This window comes from Hyperolius riggenbachi, chromosome 2 (assembly GCF_040937935.1).
Source record: "Hyperolius riggenbachi isolate aHypRig1 chromosome 2, aHypRig1.pri, whole genome shotgun sequence".
Taxonomy (NCBI): Eukaryota; Metazoa; Chordata; class Amphibia; order Anura; family Hyperoliidae; genus Hyperolius; species Hyperolius riggenbachi.
The window spans coordinates 289,194,027-289,207,138 of NC_090647.1; the positions used below are offsets into that span (position 1 = coordinate 289,194,027).

The 13,112-nt window shown below is 43.1% G+C and overlaps 1 protein-coding gene across 6 annotated transcripts in view; it reads right to left on the reverse strand.

Moving 5' to 3' along the window:
- The window catches only part of NFYC (nuclear transcription factor Y subunit gamma), a 96,901-nt gene that overhangs the window by 71,251 nt on the left and 12,538 nt on the right, over positions 1-13,112 (reverse strand). For 2 of the 6 annotated variants that reach the window (XM_068268926.1, XM_068268922.1), the window contains exon 1: positions 1,546-1,810. The exons of the other annotated variants lie outside the window; for them this stretch is intronic. The gene's annotated coding sequence lies outside the window, so the exon portion shown is untranslated. Of the gene's footprint in view, positions 1-1,545; positions 1,811-13,112 lie in introns of those variants that run through there. 6 annotated transcript variants of the gene reach the window in all.

Consider the following 13,112-nt stretch of genomic DNA (forward strand, 5'->3'; position numbering starts at 1 on the left):
TGTCATATTAAAAGCCAAACTTGGGTGTCTATAAATACCTATATACTGTAGCAGTACAAGCAACTGATTTTAAAAGCTAGTGCAATTTCCCAACTTTAGTCTGTGTGGCCAAGGACTGACAAGCTATGTCTGGTGAGAACTTTAGATATTATAGACTGAAAAAACTTAGTGGAGCTTAAATATCAGATTATTCTGCACCCCAAAATAAAAGGATGGCGTTGGAGGTAAACTTGTAGCGCTTTACTAAAATCTTCACAAAGGAAACCCACTTTTTAAAAAAAAGAAAAGAAAGAAAACCTTTGTGGAATTTGAGCTGATTTACAATCTGCAAGAAGGCTCATATGCAACTTTGCGTAGCCTTTGCAGAGCTGGAAAAAGTTTGTCCTTCAATCTTCAAACTCCTAGGCAGCAGCATTTCAAGGTCATGCAAGCTGAAGAAGGCCTATCTTCAATAACATAATGAAAAGTAACAAAAAAGAACTGCAACCACAACAAAAAAGCACAAATCATAAAGGCCATCAGTAAAGAAAACTCGCCCTAGTGACTGGAAAAAGTGTTCTTGCTTGCAGAGCTCCCAGTGTCTGGGTCACAAGGAGTTGCTGCACATCAAACATTCCAATGACCTTCATGCCTTTATTGCTGAAAATAGAACTAGTAGAAAGTGCAATACTCTTAAAAACAATCAAAATATACTAAAGCAATAGCTGTCTGACTTTACCATAAACCACATGCAAAAACATACGTTATCTAAACACACTTACGGTATGTGCCAAAGTAATACAGACAACAGGCTTACCTGCAGCACACAAGGGCAATAAGAGAAAAAAAAAGGCTCTCCAAATTAATCAGTAACTTAATGTTCCACATACAGTTTAACACTACTAGTTAAACTGTAAAAGACAAATATGGAATACAGTTGAAAATTAAAGGGTTGTGTGTCTTGCATGCTAAGCTAAAGTAACAGCTGTTCTGAATACAAGCATTCAGTCATGGCAAACTGTCTGAAAATGCCTAATCAAGGCCTGCCATGCCATTAAATAAATGATATTACTTTGTTTCATGTGAAAGTGAAAATTCTTGCCACAGTTTTTCACATTTTATGCAAGCACTCTAAATAATTACAAACATCCCCAAAAGCTTTAGTAAGCAGCACTCTGTGCACCGATTATGTATGCATGTGTCTGTGTACTAATACATAGGTGCACACAGACGTGCATAAACCATTACACTGTACATTAGCTGGTAACTGATCATACCCTGCTAAAGTACAAAAATATATAACCTTACATGGTGCTACTACTTGCAAATTATAACGTACACTTTGTGCTGGCTCTTATCTCTGCCTATCAACAAAAGTGGTAAAGGAAAAAAAAAAAAAAAAGAAACCCACACGAGTGTGCAAGAGGTGCAGCAGAAGGTATGCTAGGAATGCAAGGGGCCATTTTCTTAGACAGTACAAACTTGGATTTCACAGAGTAAAGGGAGAAAAAAAAAAAAAGCATGCATATTTACTTTTAAAGCACAGGAATACAAAACGGAACTCACCAGTGCCACAGCCCAATTTCAGGAAATTCTCATTTCACAAAACCTCGGCATAGCTCAAGCACTTTTATTTTTTTCCTCTTCAGCTTTACTCTCACTAGCCCTCCCCCCTCTCGGGAAAGAGGAAAAGAAAAAGGACAAAGGCGTGAGGACATGCAAGAAAGATACTGTGCAACATCAGTTTCTGTAAGCAGACAGACAGAATCTGCTTCCCTTGCAAACTCCTCGCCATTTTTCTTTGTCTTTCAGCTGACCCCTGTCTATGTGAAAAACTCCCAAGTCTCCAATGAAAAATCCTGCAGCCTCCTTCCACTTTAACAGTCAAAGGCATTCAATCTAGCTTGCTACATGACACCAACACCCGCCTTTCCTCACATCCTACTGGCTGCTGCTTGTTGTTTCAGGACAGGGCTCAGCTACCATTGGTACGTTAGATAATCAATCCCCTCCACTGTAACACTTCCTGTTTAAAGTTACCTTGAGACAAACAGGGGTCAGACCAAGTGACTTTAAAGAATGGAGTGCATTTATTAAAATGTATTTACGGTTCAAAGCAAAAAATGATCTGTGTTGCACAAAGCAAAATTCATCCCTGACTGTTCTAATGACAATTCTTTTATAAGTCAATTATTCTGCACAATTTAGAGAAGAAGATTCTCTTTATGCACAGTAAGGCTAGATTACACCAAATTGTATATGAAACGCAGGCTGCAGTTATAAAAAAAATAGGGTACATTCTACTTAGAGCAATTTAATCTGCTGACTTAAGTCATAAATGAAGTCCTTCACAATATGTACCCAGAATACACATGCATGTATTTCATTCATAAATCTGGTATAAATACAACTTTGTTTTCCTGTGCTAGAAGTATGGAGAAGAGCCACTAAAAATGTATTAGAGAAATTCCAGGCAAATATTAAAATAAACAGAGAGCGAGAAAGAGATTATAAATAGAATATATTAAGTTATATATTAAAAATAGAATAACGGGCACTAGGTCGCAGTGGCACTCCCACTAGCTTACACAGCCCCCGCACTTGTGCCCACAACCCTGCGCTGTACAGCTTTTGGCACACATTATAAACATTTCTATTTTTCATCTTGGAATCATTAAGCACTTGCTATCTGTTATTTTCAAAACGATTAAGGGCCTGTTTCCACCAGACACATTGCTATGCTTAAAGAGACACTTAAGCCAGAAAAAAAAATGAGTTTTATTCACCTGGGGCTTCTACCAGCCCCCTGCAGCAGCCCTGTGCCCTCGCAGCCACTCACTAATCCTCTGGTCCCCCACTGCAAGCTGGTTTCGTTTTTGCCGACAGGCCCGTCAGGACTGGCCACGCGTAGCTTTTTCTGCATTCCCGACTGTAATTAGCGCTATTGCAGACCGCAACACGTACAAAAATACGAGTTGCCGCATTACGAAAGCGTAGATATGCGGCAACGCGTATTTCTGTACTCGTTGCGGCACGCAATAGCGCTATTTACAGTCGGGAATGCGGAAAAAGCTACGCGTGGCCAGTCCGGACGGGCCTGTCGGCAAAAACGAAACTAGCTGGCAGCGGGGGACCAGAGGATTAGTGAGTGGCTGCGAGGGCACAGTACTGCTGCAGGGGGCTGGTAGAAGCCCCGGGTGAGTAAAACTCATTTTTTTTTCTGGCTTAAAGAAAACCTGAACTGAAAATTAAAAGTCAATTAAGTCACACACAAGTCATACTTACCTCCTGTGTAGTCTACTCCTCAATCTATTTTTCCTCTCCTGCATCCCATTTGTCCACTGTGATCAATGGAATTCTCCGTCCTCCATTTTGAAAAAGGGCAGTACCCCATAACAGCTTCCTGGTCAGGACACTGGTAAACTGTAATATCATCCACTTGAGCCATAGGGAAACATGGACACATCAGTTCTCCTCTCAGCTGTAACTGACAGCAACTGATATATAACTGACAGCAACTGATATATTTCAGTTCTGACAAAATGTTGTCAGAACTGGAAGGGATCACTGTAAGAAGAAAATGTTGAGCTGCTGTAATGTTCATTTGAAGTTACCTCATGTGTTTATTTTAAATAATTTTACTCAGTACAGGTTCTCTTTAAGGTTCACTTTAAACCACTCCGCATTGCAAGGAAACTGCAACCAATTCATGTCAATGGAATAGTTTCCATTGAAGCGAATTTATGTAAGCGATCCGACGCGAGTAAATTATGGATCGCATGCTGTAGTTTTCTGCAGCACACATTAGAGTCCCCATAGGGCACCACCGGTTGTACGGGAGACAACCGGAAGTACTCACAGAGTCATGCGAGGCGATCGCCTCACATCCTAAACGTCAATGAAAACGGGCCCTTACACAGCAATTTAAAGTGAACCTGAGATCAAATAAAATATGTATACATACCTGGGGCTTCCTCCACCCCGCCTCACTCTGATCGGTCTCTCGCCATCTTCCACCACCGCCTGGATCTTTTGCTAGAGGTCCTGGTAATTCCTGCAGTCGGGGCATACTGCTCGGCTGAGCTCCCCATCGCACTCCTGTTGGCGGGAGCGTTCTGTATCTGTGCAGTGTTACTGCGCCGATCGTTCCCAGCCTCAGGAGCGCACGCAGCCGGACTGCGCTGTGCCGACTGGACGGATTACCAAGACCCCTAGCAAAAGATCCAAGGGGCGTAGGAGGATGGCAAGGGACCGATCAGTGTGATGGAGGCTGGAGGAGGCCCACTATGTATAAGTTCTTTTATTTGATCTCAGGTACATTTTGAGTGAATGCAGGGGTAAAAATCCCATTCTTTTAATTGCAATCGCCCTGAAAATGCTGCAGGCAGCGAGTTTGCGGTTTCATACAAATCACATTCTCTGTAGTGGAATCACTCTCATAGGATTCCACCATCCTAGCGCCTAACCAACCGCCTGTGATCAGCAAGCGCATGGAAAGCACTGCTAGTGGGTCCCTACCTTACAGTGATGTGTAATAACAGATTTTCCGGGTGTCACCCTGGACTCCGCACTCTCCCTCACACCCCACATTCAAAACCTCACATAGGGCTGGTGCACACCAGGGCAGTTCTGAAGCGTTTATTAAAAACACTTGCGGCGGAAAACCGCTTGGCTAATGAAAGTGAATGGGATGGTGCACACCAGAGCGAGTCGTTTTTCCCAAAAACACTGGGGCTGAGGCATTTTTAAGATTTCTGAGGCGTTCCTGCCTCAATGTTAAAGTATAGGAAAGTGGAAAACCACTCTGAGAAATGCTGGATCAGAGCGGTTTACCAGGCGTTTTTGTTACAGAAGCTGTTCAGTAACAGCTTTACTGTAACAATATTTGTAATCTGCTACACAAAAAACGCTAGGCATGTTTAGAAAACGTCTCTAAACATGCCTAGAATCGCTCCGAAAATCTGCTTCAAAAATCTCTAGCGTTTTGCAGATTTGCTAGAGGTTTTTGGTGTGAACTGGGCCAAAATTCTGCAACTTCCACCTCTGCAACATGTGCAAGGTCCGTCCTTTCCTGACCTCTGTCACCACCTTGACTACTGCAATGCCCTTCTGTCTGGTCTCCCTATGACCCAAATTTCCCCGCTGCAGTCCGTCATGAATGCGGCAGCCAGAATTATTCACTCCTCCCATCGCAATACCACGGCGGCTCCCCTCTGTGAATCCTTCCACTGCCTTCCTACATAGTCCAGAATCAGATTCAAGATACTATGTCTGGCCTACAAATCTGTCCACAAAACCTGCCCAACCTACAATTCTTACTCAACCTTACGATCTTACACAGAGGTACACACCTAGCTGCTCAATTTGCTCCTTCAATGAACTTCGCAAGACTGCCCCCCCCCCCCCCCCCACATCACCCAGTCCCATGCACGATTTCAAGACTTCTGAAGAGCTGCTCCAACACTATGGAACTCCCTACCTCGTCCCCATTAGGGCTGCACCCTCCAACCTCTTTCAAGAAGGCCCTCAAAACGCACCTTTTCAATCTGACACACACAAACACACTGGTGCTCTAAACCTGCAGCTAAACTCTGGTCCCCTACCTCTCCCTCTAGGTTGTAAGCCTTCGGCAGGGTCGTTGTCCTCCTCGTATCTCCTACCTGTTCACCCATCTCCATAACCGTACACCCATCGTATGGATCTGAGTGAGCTAAACTTGCCTAATATAATTACCTTGTACTCATTGTGCTGCGTGACCTGGTTTGCATGTATTCCTGTATTGTCTTATTGCAGTATGTCACCCCTAAATATAGTCTGTAACCTTAACCAATGTCCAGCGCTGCATAATATGGTGGCGCTTTATATTATAATATATATATATATATACATATATATATACATACAATAAATAATAGTAGTCAAATAGCATAGACAAACATCTCTGCAAGAGACTCCATGTGGACAGTTACTGCACACGCAGTGATGCTCGCGGCAACGTTCATGTACTCAGGCTTTGGGGCCTCTGCGGCTGTTGTGATGTTGCACGGTGGGGGCTAATGTACTAACTGTACATAATACAGTTAGTAAACAACATAGTTGCATTGAAAACATTTTATTAACATGTACAGCAACTTATAAGACATTAAAGCAAACCTGAAGTGATTTTTAAATAAAAAAAAAACAAAAAAACTGATACTTACCTAAAAAAGGGGAAGGCTCTGGTTCCTATTGAGTCTTCCTGTTCCTCTCATGGTCCCCTCGTTCCAGCGTTGTCTCCCTCTGTTCAAATCTTCCCCCATGGGGAGCTTCGGAAGTCTTAGGGAGCACTCGGGCTGCCCCGTACTGCAATATGCACAAGTGTGTGAGAGAACCTGGTTGCACATGCGCAGCTGCCTGTCTTCAGGGGCACTCAGGCTTCCTAAGCCTCCCATGGCGGAAAAGAGAAGTCTTTGACCCATTGGTTGAAGACTGGTCACGGGGGCTAAAGCGCTGGAATGAGGAGACCAGGAGAGGAACAGGAAGGCTCTATTGGGCCCAGATCCTACCCCTCCTTAGTTAAGTATCTTTTGTTACTTAAAAGACAAGCGAGAGGAGGAAATAAAACGGCCTTTACTTACCTGGGGCTTCTTCCAGCCCCTACAAGTCATGTGTCCCTTGCCACAGCTTCGGTCTTCTCCCATTGGCAGTCTCTGAAGATCACCGACTCCGATGGGTTGTCGCCTTCTGTGCAGGCGCAGTGTGCTTTCAGTGACGCGGGCAAGACACCAACCCATCGGAGGTCGGAGATCTTCAGAGGCTGCCAGCGGGTGACAGGAGAAGACGGGAGCTGCGGTGATGGACACACATGACTTGTAGTGGCTGGAAGAAGCTCCAGGTAAGTAAGGGCAGTTTTATCTCCTCACCTTGCTTGAAATTTAAAACTCACTTCAGACTCGTTTTAAAACTGAGAACATCCTGCCCTTGCAACTTGAAATTTTGGGCTGGTTCACATGTGCATCCTGCGATGTTAAATGACGTCTGCAGCACTAGTCCCCTAAGCGCTGTGTGTTCATAATAAATTGGAAGCACTGAGTTGTTTACGCAAAACACTGCTTTTTGATCCTGATTTTTTTCCTATTGTCTGCCCGGCGCTTAGGCGATTCTGGAGGCTACATGTAGCTTTTAGGATTGTTAAACACCACACCTTTTTGTCCCCCTGTGGGCGTGAAAAACGACAAACCAGGATGCACCACTGAAAGCTACCAAATGCTTTTCTGCTTGCTGGCAGAAAAGCATTTGAGTGGGACGCCGATCGGAAACGGCACTTGGTGAACCTGAACCGAGTAAAATTATTTAAAATAAAACATGATGTACTTACAAATGATTATTACATACTTACCTCGCGATCCGTTCCTCTCAGAAGCTCCCCATTTACTTCTAGGTGGGCAATACAAAAACAAAAGGTTTGTATCAAGGGGTGTTGTGTTTTTAGATTATATTCAGTAAGGAGCACAGTTTGTTCAGAGGGTGAATGAAAATGGCCTAGCGCTAACCACTACAGTGGTGTAGTAGTTAGCGCTGTCGCCTTGCAATGCTGGGTATCCAGTTCGAATTCCAGCCAGGTCAACATCTGCAAGGAGTTTGTATGTTCTCCCAATGTGTGAATGGGTTTCCTCCAGGCAGTCCGGTTTCCTCCCCCTCCCCAAAAAAAAACATACTGATAAATTAATTGGCTTCTCCTAAAATTGGCCCTATACTACGATATACACGATACATACATAGACATAAGACTACGGTAGGGATTAGATTGTGAGCCCCTCTGAGATACAGTTAAGTGACAAGACAATATACTCTGTACAGCGCTGCGTAACATGTCGGCGCTATATAAATACTAAATAAAAAAATAATAGATTAACCAGTTCACCCCCAAGGGTTTTTACCCTAATGGACCAGAGCAATTTTCACCCGTCAGTGCTACTCCCTTTTATTCCCTAATAACTTTATTACTACTCCTCACAAGAAAATGATCTATACCTCTTTTTTTTACCACCAATTAGGCTTTCTGTGGGTAGTACATTTTGCTAAGAATTTTTTTATTCTAAATGCGTTTTAATGGGAAAAATACAAAAATAATGGAAAAAATTCATTAATTAGTTTTCAGCCATTATAGTTTTAAAATTAAACATTCTCCTGTGGATTAAAACCAACACATTTTATTTGCCCAGTTGTCCCGATTAGTAAACCGTTTAAATGATGTCCCTATCACAATGTATGGCGACAATATATTATTTCGAAATATAGGTGTTATTTTTCTGTTTTTTTTTTGTTCTGCCCATAACTACAAGCCCTTATGTAGTAAAATTAAATTTAATTTTCCCTCATAAAATATAGATTAAAAAAAGCCCCATCCCTAAGGCAACTATTTATTTTAAGCTGATTTTTATTGACAAGTTTTTTCTTTCTTTGGGACGGGGGATGGGGGAAGAGATGGGAGGGTTGCGATTGGGTAGAGGACCGATCTTCCCCAATCACTTAACACGAGATCCCGACGGGAACGGCGGTGGTAGCGTCACGTGTGATGCATTAACACGTCATGTTGCCGTTAACAGGCTAAAGCATGATGTTTTAATACATGCGATTGTCATTAAATGGTTAATATGCACATGTGAAAAGGTGCTTGAAGATTACAAGGTTTGGATAGTGACAGATGTGTTTTGGAAAAATGAGAGGCTCATAAGAAATTTTGTATGTGTGAATGGAGGATGGTAATTCTAGGGCAGGAAAGAGTGAGGTCACACACAACGTGGAGGTTGCTATTGGGAATATATTTGGAGACTGGTGAAAAGATGTATGGAAGAGTGCAGTCTTAAAAACCTGTCAGAAGATTTAAGGTGGCCATACATCAGGTGACTTGACGGCTGATCAACCATCCGACTCGATTATTATAATTGGATGAAAATTGTTGCCACCAAGTACATGCCTGATTGACCATGCAACCATTTTCGGGCCAAAATTATTTGCATTAATTGGTCGGACATGCTGCATGCTGTTCCCACAATGTGGGTGTGTATGTATGTAATGTGTAAATGTGCGTTTATACATTACCTGTCCTGTGTTGTGGTGCCGTCCGTTTTCTGCTGCTCTTCTATTAGGCACATGCATGTTACGGGCGCGTAGCACACCGACGCGTGACGTCACATGTGAACCACAATGGCAACAAGCATGCAGCTAATTAAAGAGAGGCGGAAGACGGATGGGCACTGCGACACAGGACAGGTAAGGTAATGTATAAGCGCACATTTCAGAACATTTATACATTACAACACATATACACGCGGTGAAGCAGGGATTGCGGCGGCCTCGGACGATTACAGAGAGATTTCATGCTGAAATCAAAATCAGGAATCTGCCTGCGGAGTATGGGCAGCTGACAGATCTCTCTAATCAGATTTGATTATAGAGATTTGTCTCTTGGTCAAAACTGCCAGTCGTCGCTAGATGTATGGCTACCTTAAACCTTTCCACACTTATTAGACAAGCCCCCCAAAAATAAAATTTGAACAGAAACAAAAGGTTAACCTACTGAAGAGATAAAAGGCAATAAAAACACATTTGTCAGGGTTATATTCCCATTGTACTTGTCCTGAAGAATTTTTTTCTCACTTTTCATTGTGGCACTTGTCACTGGGTCACAGTGAGTATAAGAATTCAAAAACTTTACAGCTGTTTCAGAACAGGATAAGGCATCTGCTCCTGGAACAGCTGTGGAAGGTGGGGTTTCCCCTACTTTTTATGAGGATTTAATTAAAGGGTCTGTCATGTATCATAGTGGAAAAGAGCATATCAACTGAACACATTCAAGCAAAAAAATGACTGAAGTTGTAAACACCCTCGCTACTTTAACCAACTGCTATGATAGCACTTCCTGATTTCTGTTGTTTGTAATAATCCTGCTTGACTTAGGGCTACACTGCAGGGTCAGGCTCTATATGGACAAATCACTCAGCTGCAGCTTAAAGATAACCCTGTGAGACACAGAGCCATGTTCTCTGCCTAATGACATGGCTGTGTCCCACAACTGCAGCTCTCTGCCCCCCCCCCCCCCCACACACACACACACACACTCGGAGGTAAACAAACGGGAGAGGAATTCCCTGTTTAAAAACGTCAGCCAGGGGCGTTCCTACAGGGAATGGCAGCTCTCTCCCTCTGGCCACGCCTCCTGCCGCTCCCTTGCCTCCCTGCAAGCTATGAGAGACAACACAGTCTCTCAGTGCAGCGTCGTGACCCAGGGGTCACACAAGTGAAAATGGGCCATTGTGGCCCACGGGAGTGTCGGTTTTTGTGGCTACCTGATCCGCTCAGTCCTGTGCATCAGGTAGCCTATTTTTTTTTTTTTTTGAGCCCACCTTCGGGCTCTCTTTAATAGCGTATACTTTTCAACAGAGCGAGAAGGGACAACAGGGTGATGCACAATGGAGAGGCTTACAGCTGGCAGGGTAAGCAACACAGCAATGCACTCATTTATTACCATCATTCAAAGTCTGAACACACTTTAGACTAGACTCATCAAGTTGCCATCTGATCAACTCACCCGAATGCAGCCCAGTGATATTATGCTCTTCTTTGCTCCTGCAGGCTACCAACTTGTCTGTACAGCCTCAGTCACGAACTGTCACCTGAGAGATCGTGTCCTAATCCATGCTGGTAGACAGTATTTAGTGTAGGATAGCGATGCATTCTGCTGCTATGCGGGGAAGGGTTAGGTTAAAGTAGGCAGAAAGAATGGTGCAAGAGGAGCATACGAGAGAAGGCAGGGGGAGTGGAGAGAACAATGGCCTCAGCCAAGTTGCTCTGCCAGGCGAATCACTCACCGAGGCGTATGATGTGCCACTATACTATTCAATGAATATAGCATGCGTACACGTCTATCTTTTACAATAATACTCCGTTCTAATGACGGTTGCTGCAGTATACTGGTATGACGATATACTGCGGTTTGATTATGCATGGTAATTATACTATGCACAATCTCAGGTTTACTGGTTTTCAGGGGGCAGGGCGACGTAGCAGCAGGCGCACAAACGGTGGCGGGGATAAATACTTGCTGGCAGGTTCTGCACGCTGTACTGGCTTCATTCTACTTCCTGTTCTTGAGTCCCATTTCCCTGAAACAGCGCCCCCCTGGACACGTCTGGAATCGCTTAAAAACTCATAATTAACTTAATAAGATCATTAGCAAATGGACTGCGTACACAAAAGGGCCATATGCAATTCACTTATTCTCCCAAGTTTTCGTCTAGGTTATATTATCAAACCTTGTTATAAAATGCCTTTTAAACTACCAGCCAGCTAGAAAATAATTTTAATATTACCTTTTCATCAACTTTTAGATATTTTTTAAATTGTTAAATACTTAAAAAAAAGTAATTGTAAAGGTTAGAGGTAAAAAATAAAAATAAAAAAAAAATAGCACATTTACTTACCTGGGGCTTCTTCCAGCCCCTACAGGTCCACACACTTGCAGAAGCGCCAACTTGACCAAGCTGGCGGTCGCTACATAGGGGACACCAGGAGACTGAGAGCAGAGATTCGGCGAGGGACACAGGTTTCTAGGGGCTGAAGGAAGCTTGCATGGATGTAAAGTGTTAATGGATATCATAGAGAGGAGCTGCCGGCCATACTTTCTCAGAAAAAAAACATACTGTATAAGTAGATAAATACTCTCTACTTATATATTGCATTGTCCCATTGTCCACATTTTTATTTTAGTGATTTTTCTATACTGTAGGAAAAAAAAAAATCTTTCTTAGGATTTTCCATTTTCTTACAGCCAATCCTGACATAATTTCCTCCCTCGTCCTAGTCTTCAGGCACTCCCAACCAGCTCTGCATGAGAAATATTGGCCAATCAGAGAGAAACAGAGGTGTGGGAGGGGAAAATGGGAGGGAAAGAGGCTTCAGCCAATCAGGCTGCATTAATTATGTTTGAGAGGAAAGTAAAGAAAAAAAAAAAAGAAAGAAAATCTAGCAAGCCCTGCTACTTCCTTTGTGCGGCAATGTACCAAATAAGAGCCAGGGAAACTGGGGAATGATGTTTTATGGAGCAGAAAGGTACGATTTTTAATTCTTGGATTGCCTGGTTTGCATCCTAACAATTGAATTGATTTTATGCCTGCATCAGCTGGCATTTATAGACTGCTTGAGAGCAGAGAGCTTGATTCTCACACTACTCATTTCTTGGGGGGAAGCTGCCTTTTTCTGCTGTGCCCTTGGAACTGGAAGAAATGAGAAAAGCCCGCAACTTCCATCCAGTTCAGCAAATTAAACAGTAACTCTTAAGATAGCCATACACTCGATTTCTGCCATCGATATACAACCGATTCAACTGCTCTGATCAAAATCGGCTAGAATTCGATGCAGCAGGCAGCACGATCAATTGACCGATCAATCGATATCTGGTTGAATTCAATTGATTTACTCGATCGGTCCGGACAGAAAATCTAGGTCGATCGGCTGCTGGCGGCAGATCAATGGCCCATAGTGCTGCATTGGATCAAATGGTGCAATGCTGCACTCTATTGCTGCAATCTATTTTCAATAGATTTCATACTGGAAATCTGTTCCTAGTGTGTGGCACACATAAGATAGATTCCTGTCAGATTCGACTTGATGGTCGAATCTGATGGAAATCTATAAGTCTATGGGTACCTTTAGGGTCATTTTTACAATTAAAATGAACCTGAACTGAGTAAAATTATTTAAAATAATCACATGATGTACCTGCAAATGAATATTACATACTAACCTCGCTGTCAGTTCCTCCCAGAAGCTCACCAATGATTCCTTCCAGGTCTGACAAGGTTTTGTCAGAACTGAAATATATCAGTTGCAGTCAGTTACAACTGAAAGAACAACTGATGTGCAAGGTAATATCCATGTTTCCCTATGAATCATATGGGCTATATTACAGTTTAACAGTCTGCTGACCCAGAAGCTGTTACAGGGTCGTCACCATTTTTAAAGTGAACCTTAAGTGTAAAAAATAAATTGAGTTTTACTCACCTGGGGCTTACCTCAGCCCCCTGCAGCTGATCGGTGCCCACGACGAGTCGCTCTGATGCTCCGGGTCCCGCTGGTGGCCACTTCTGGTT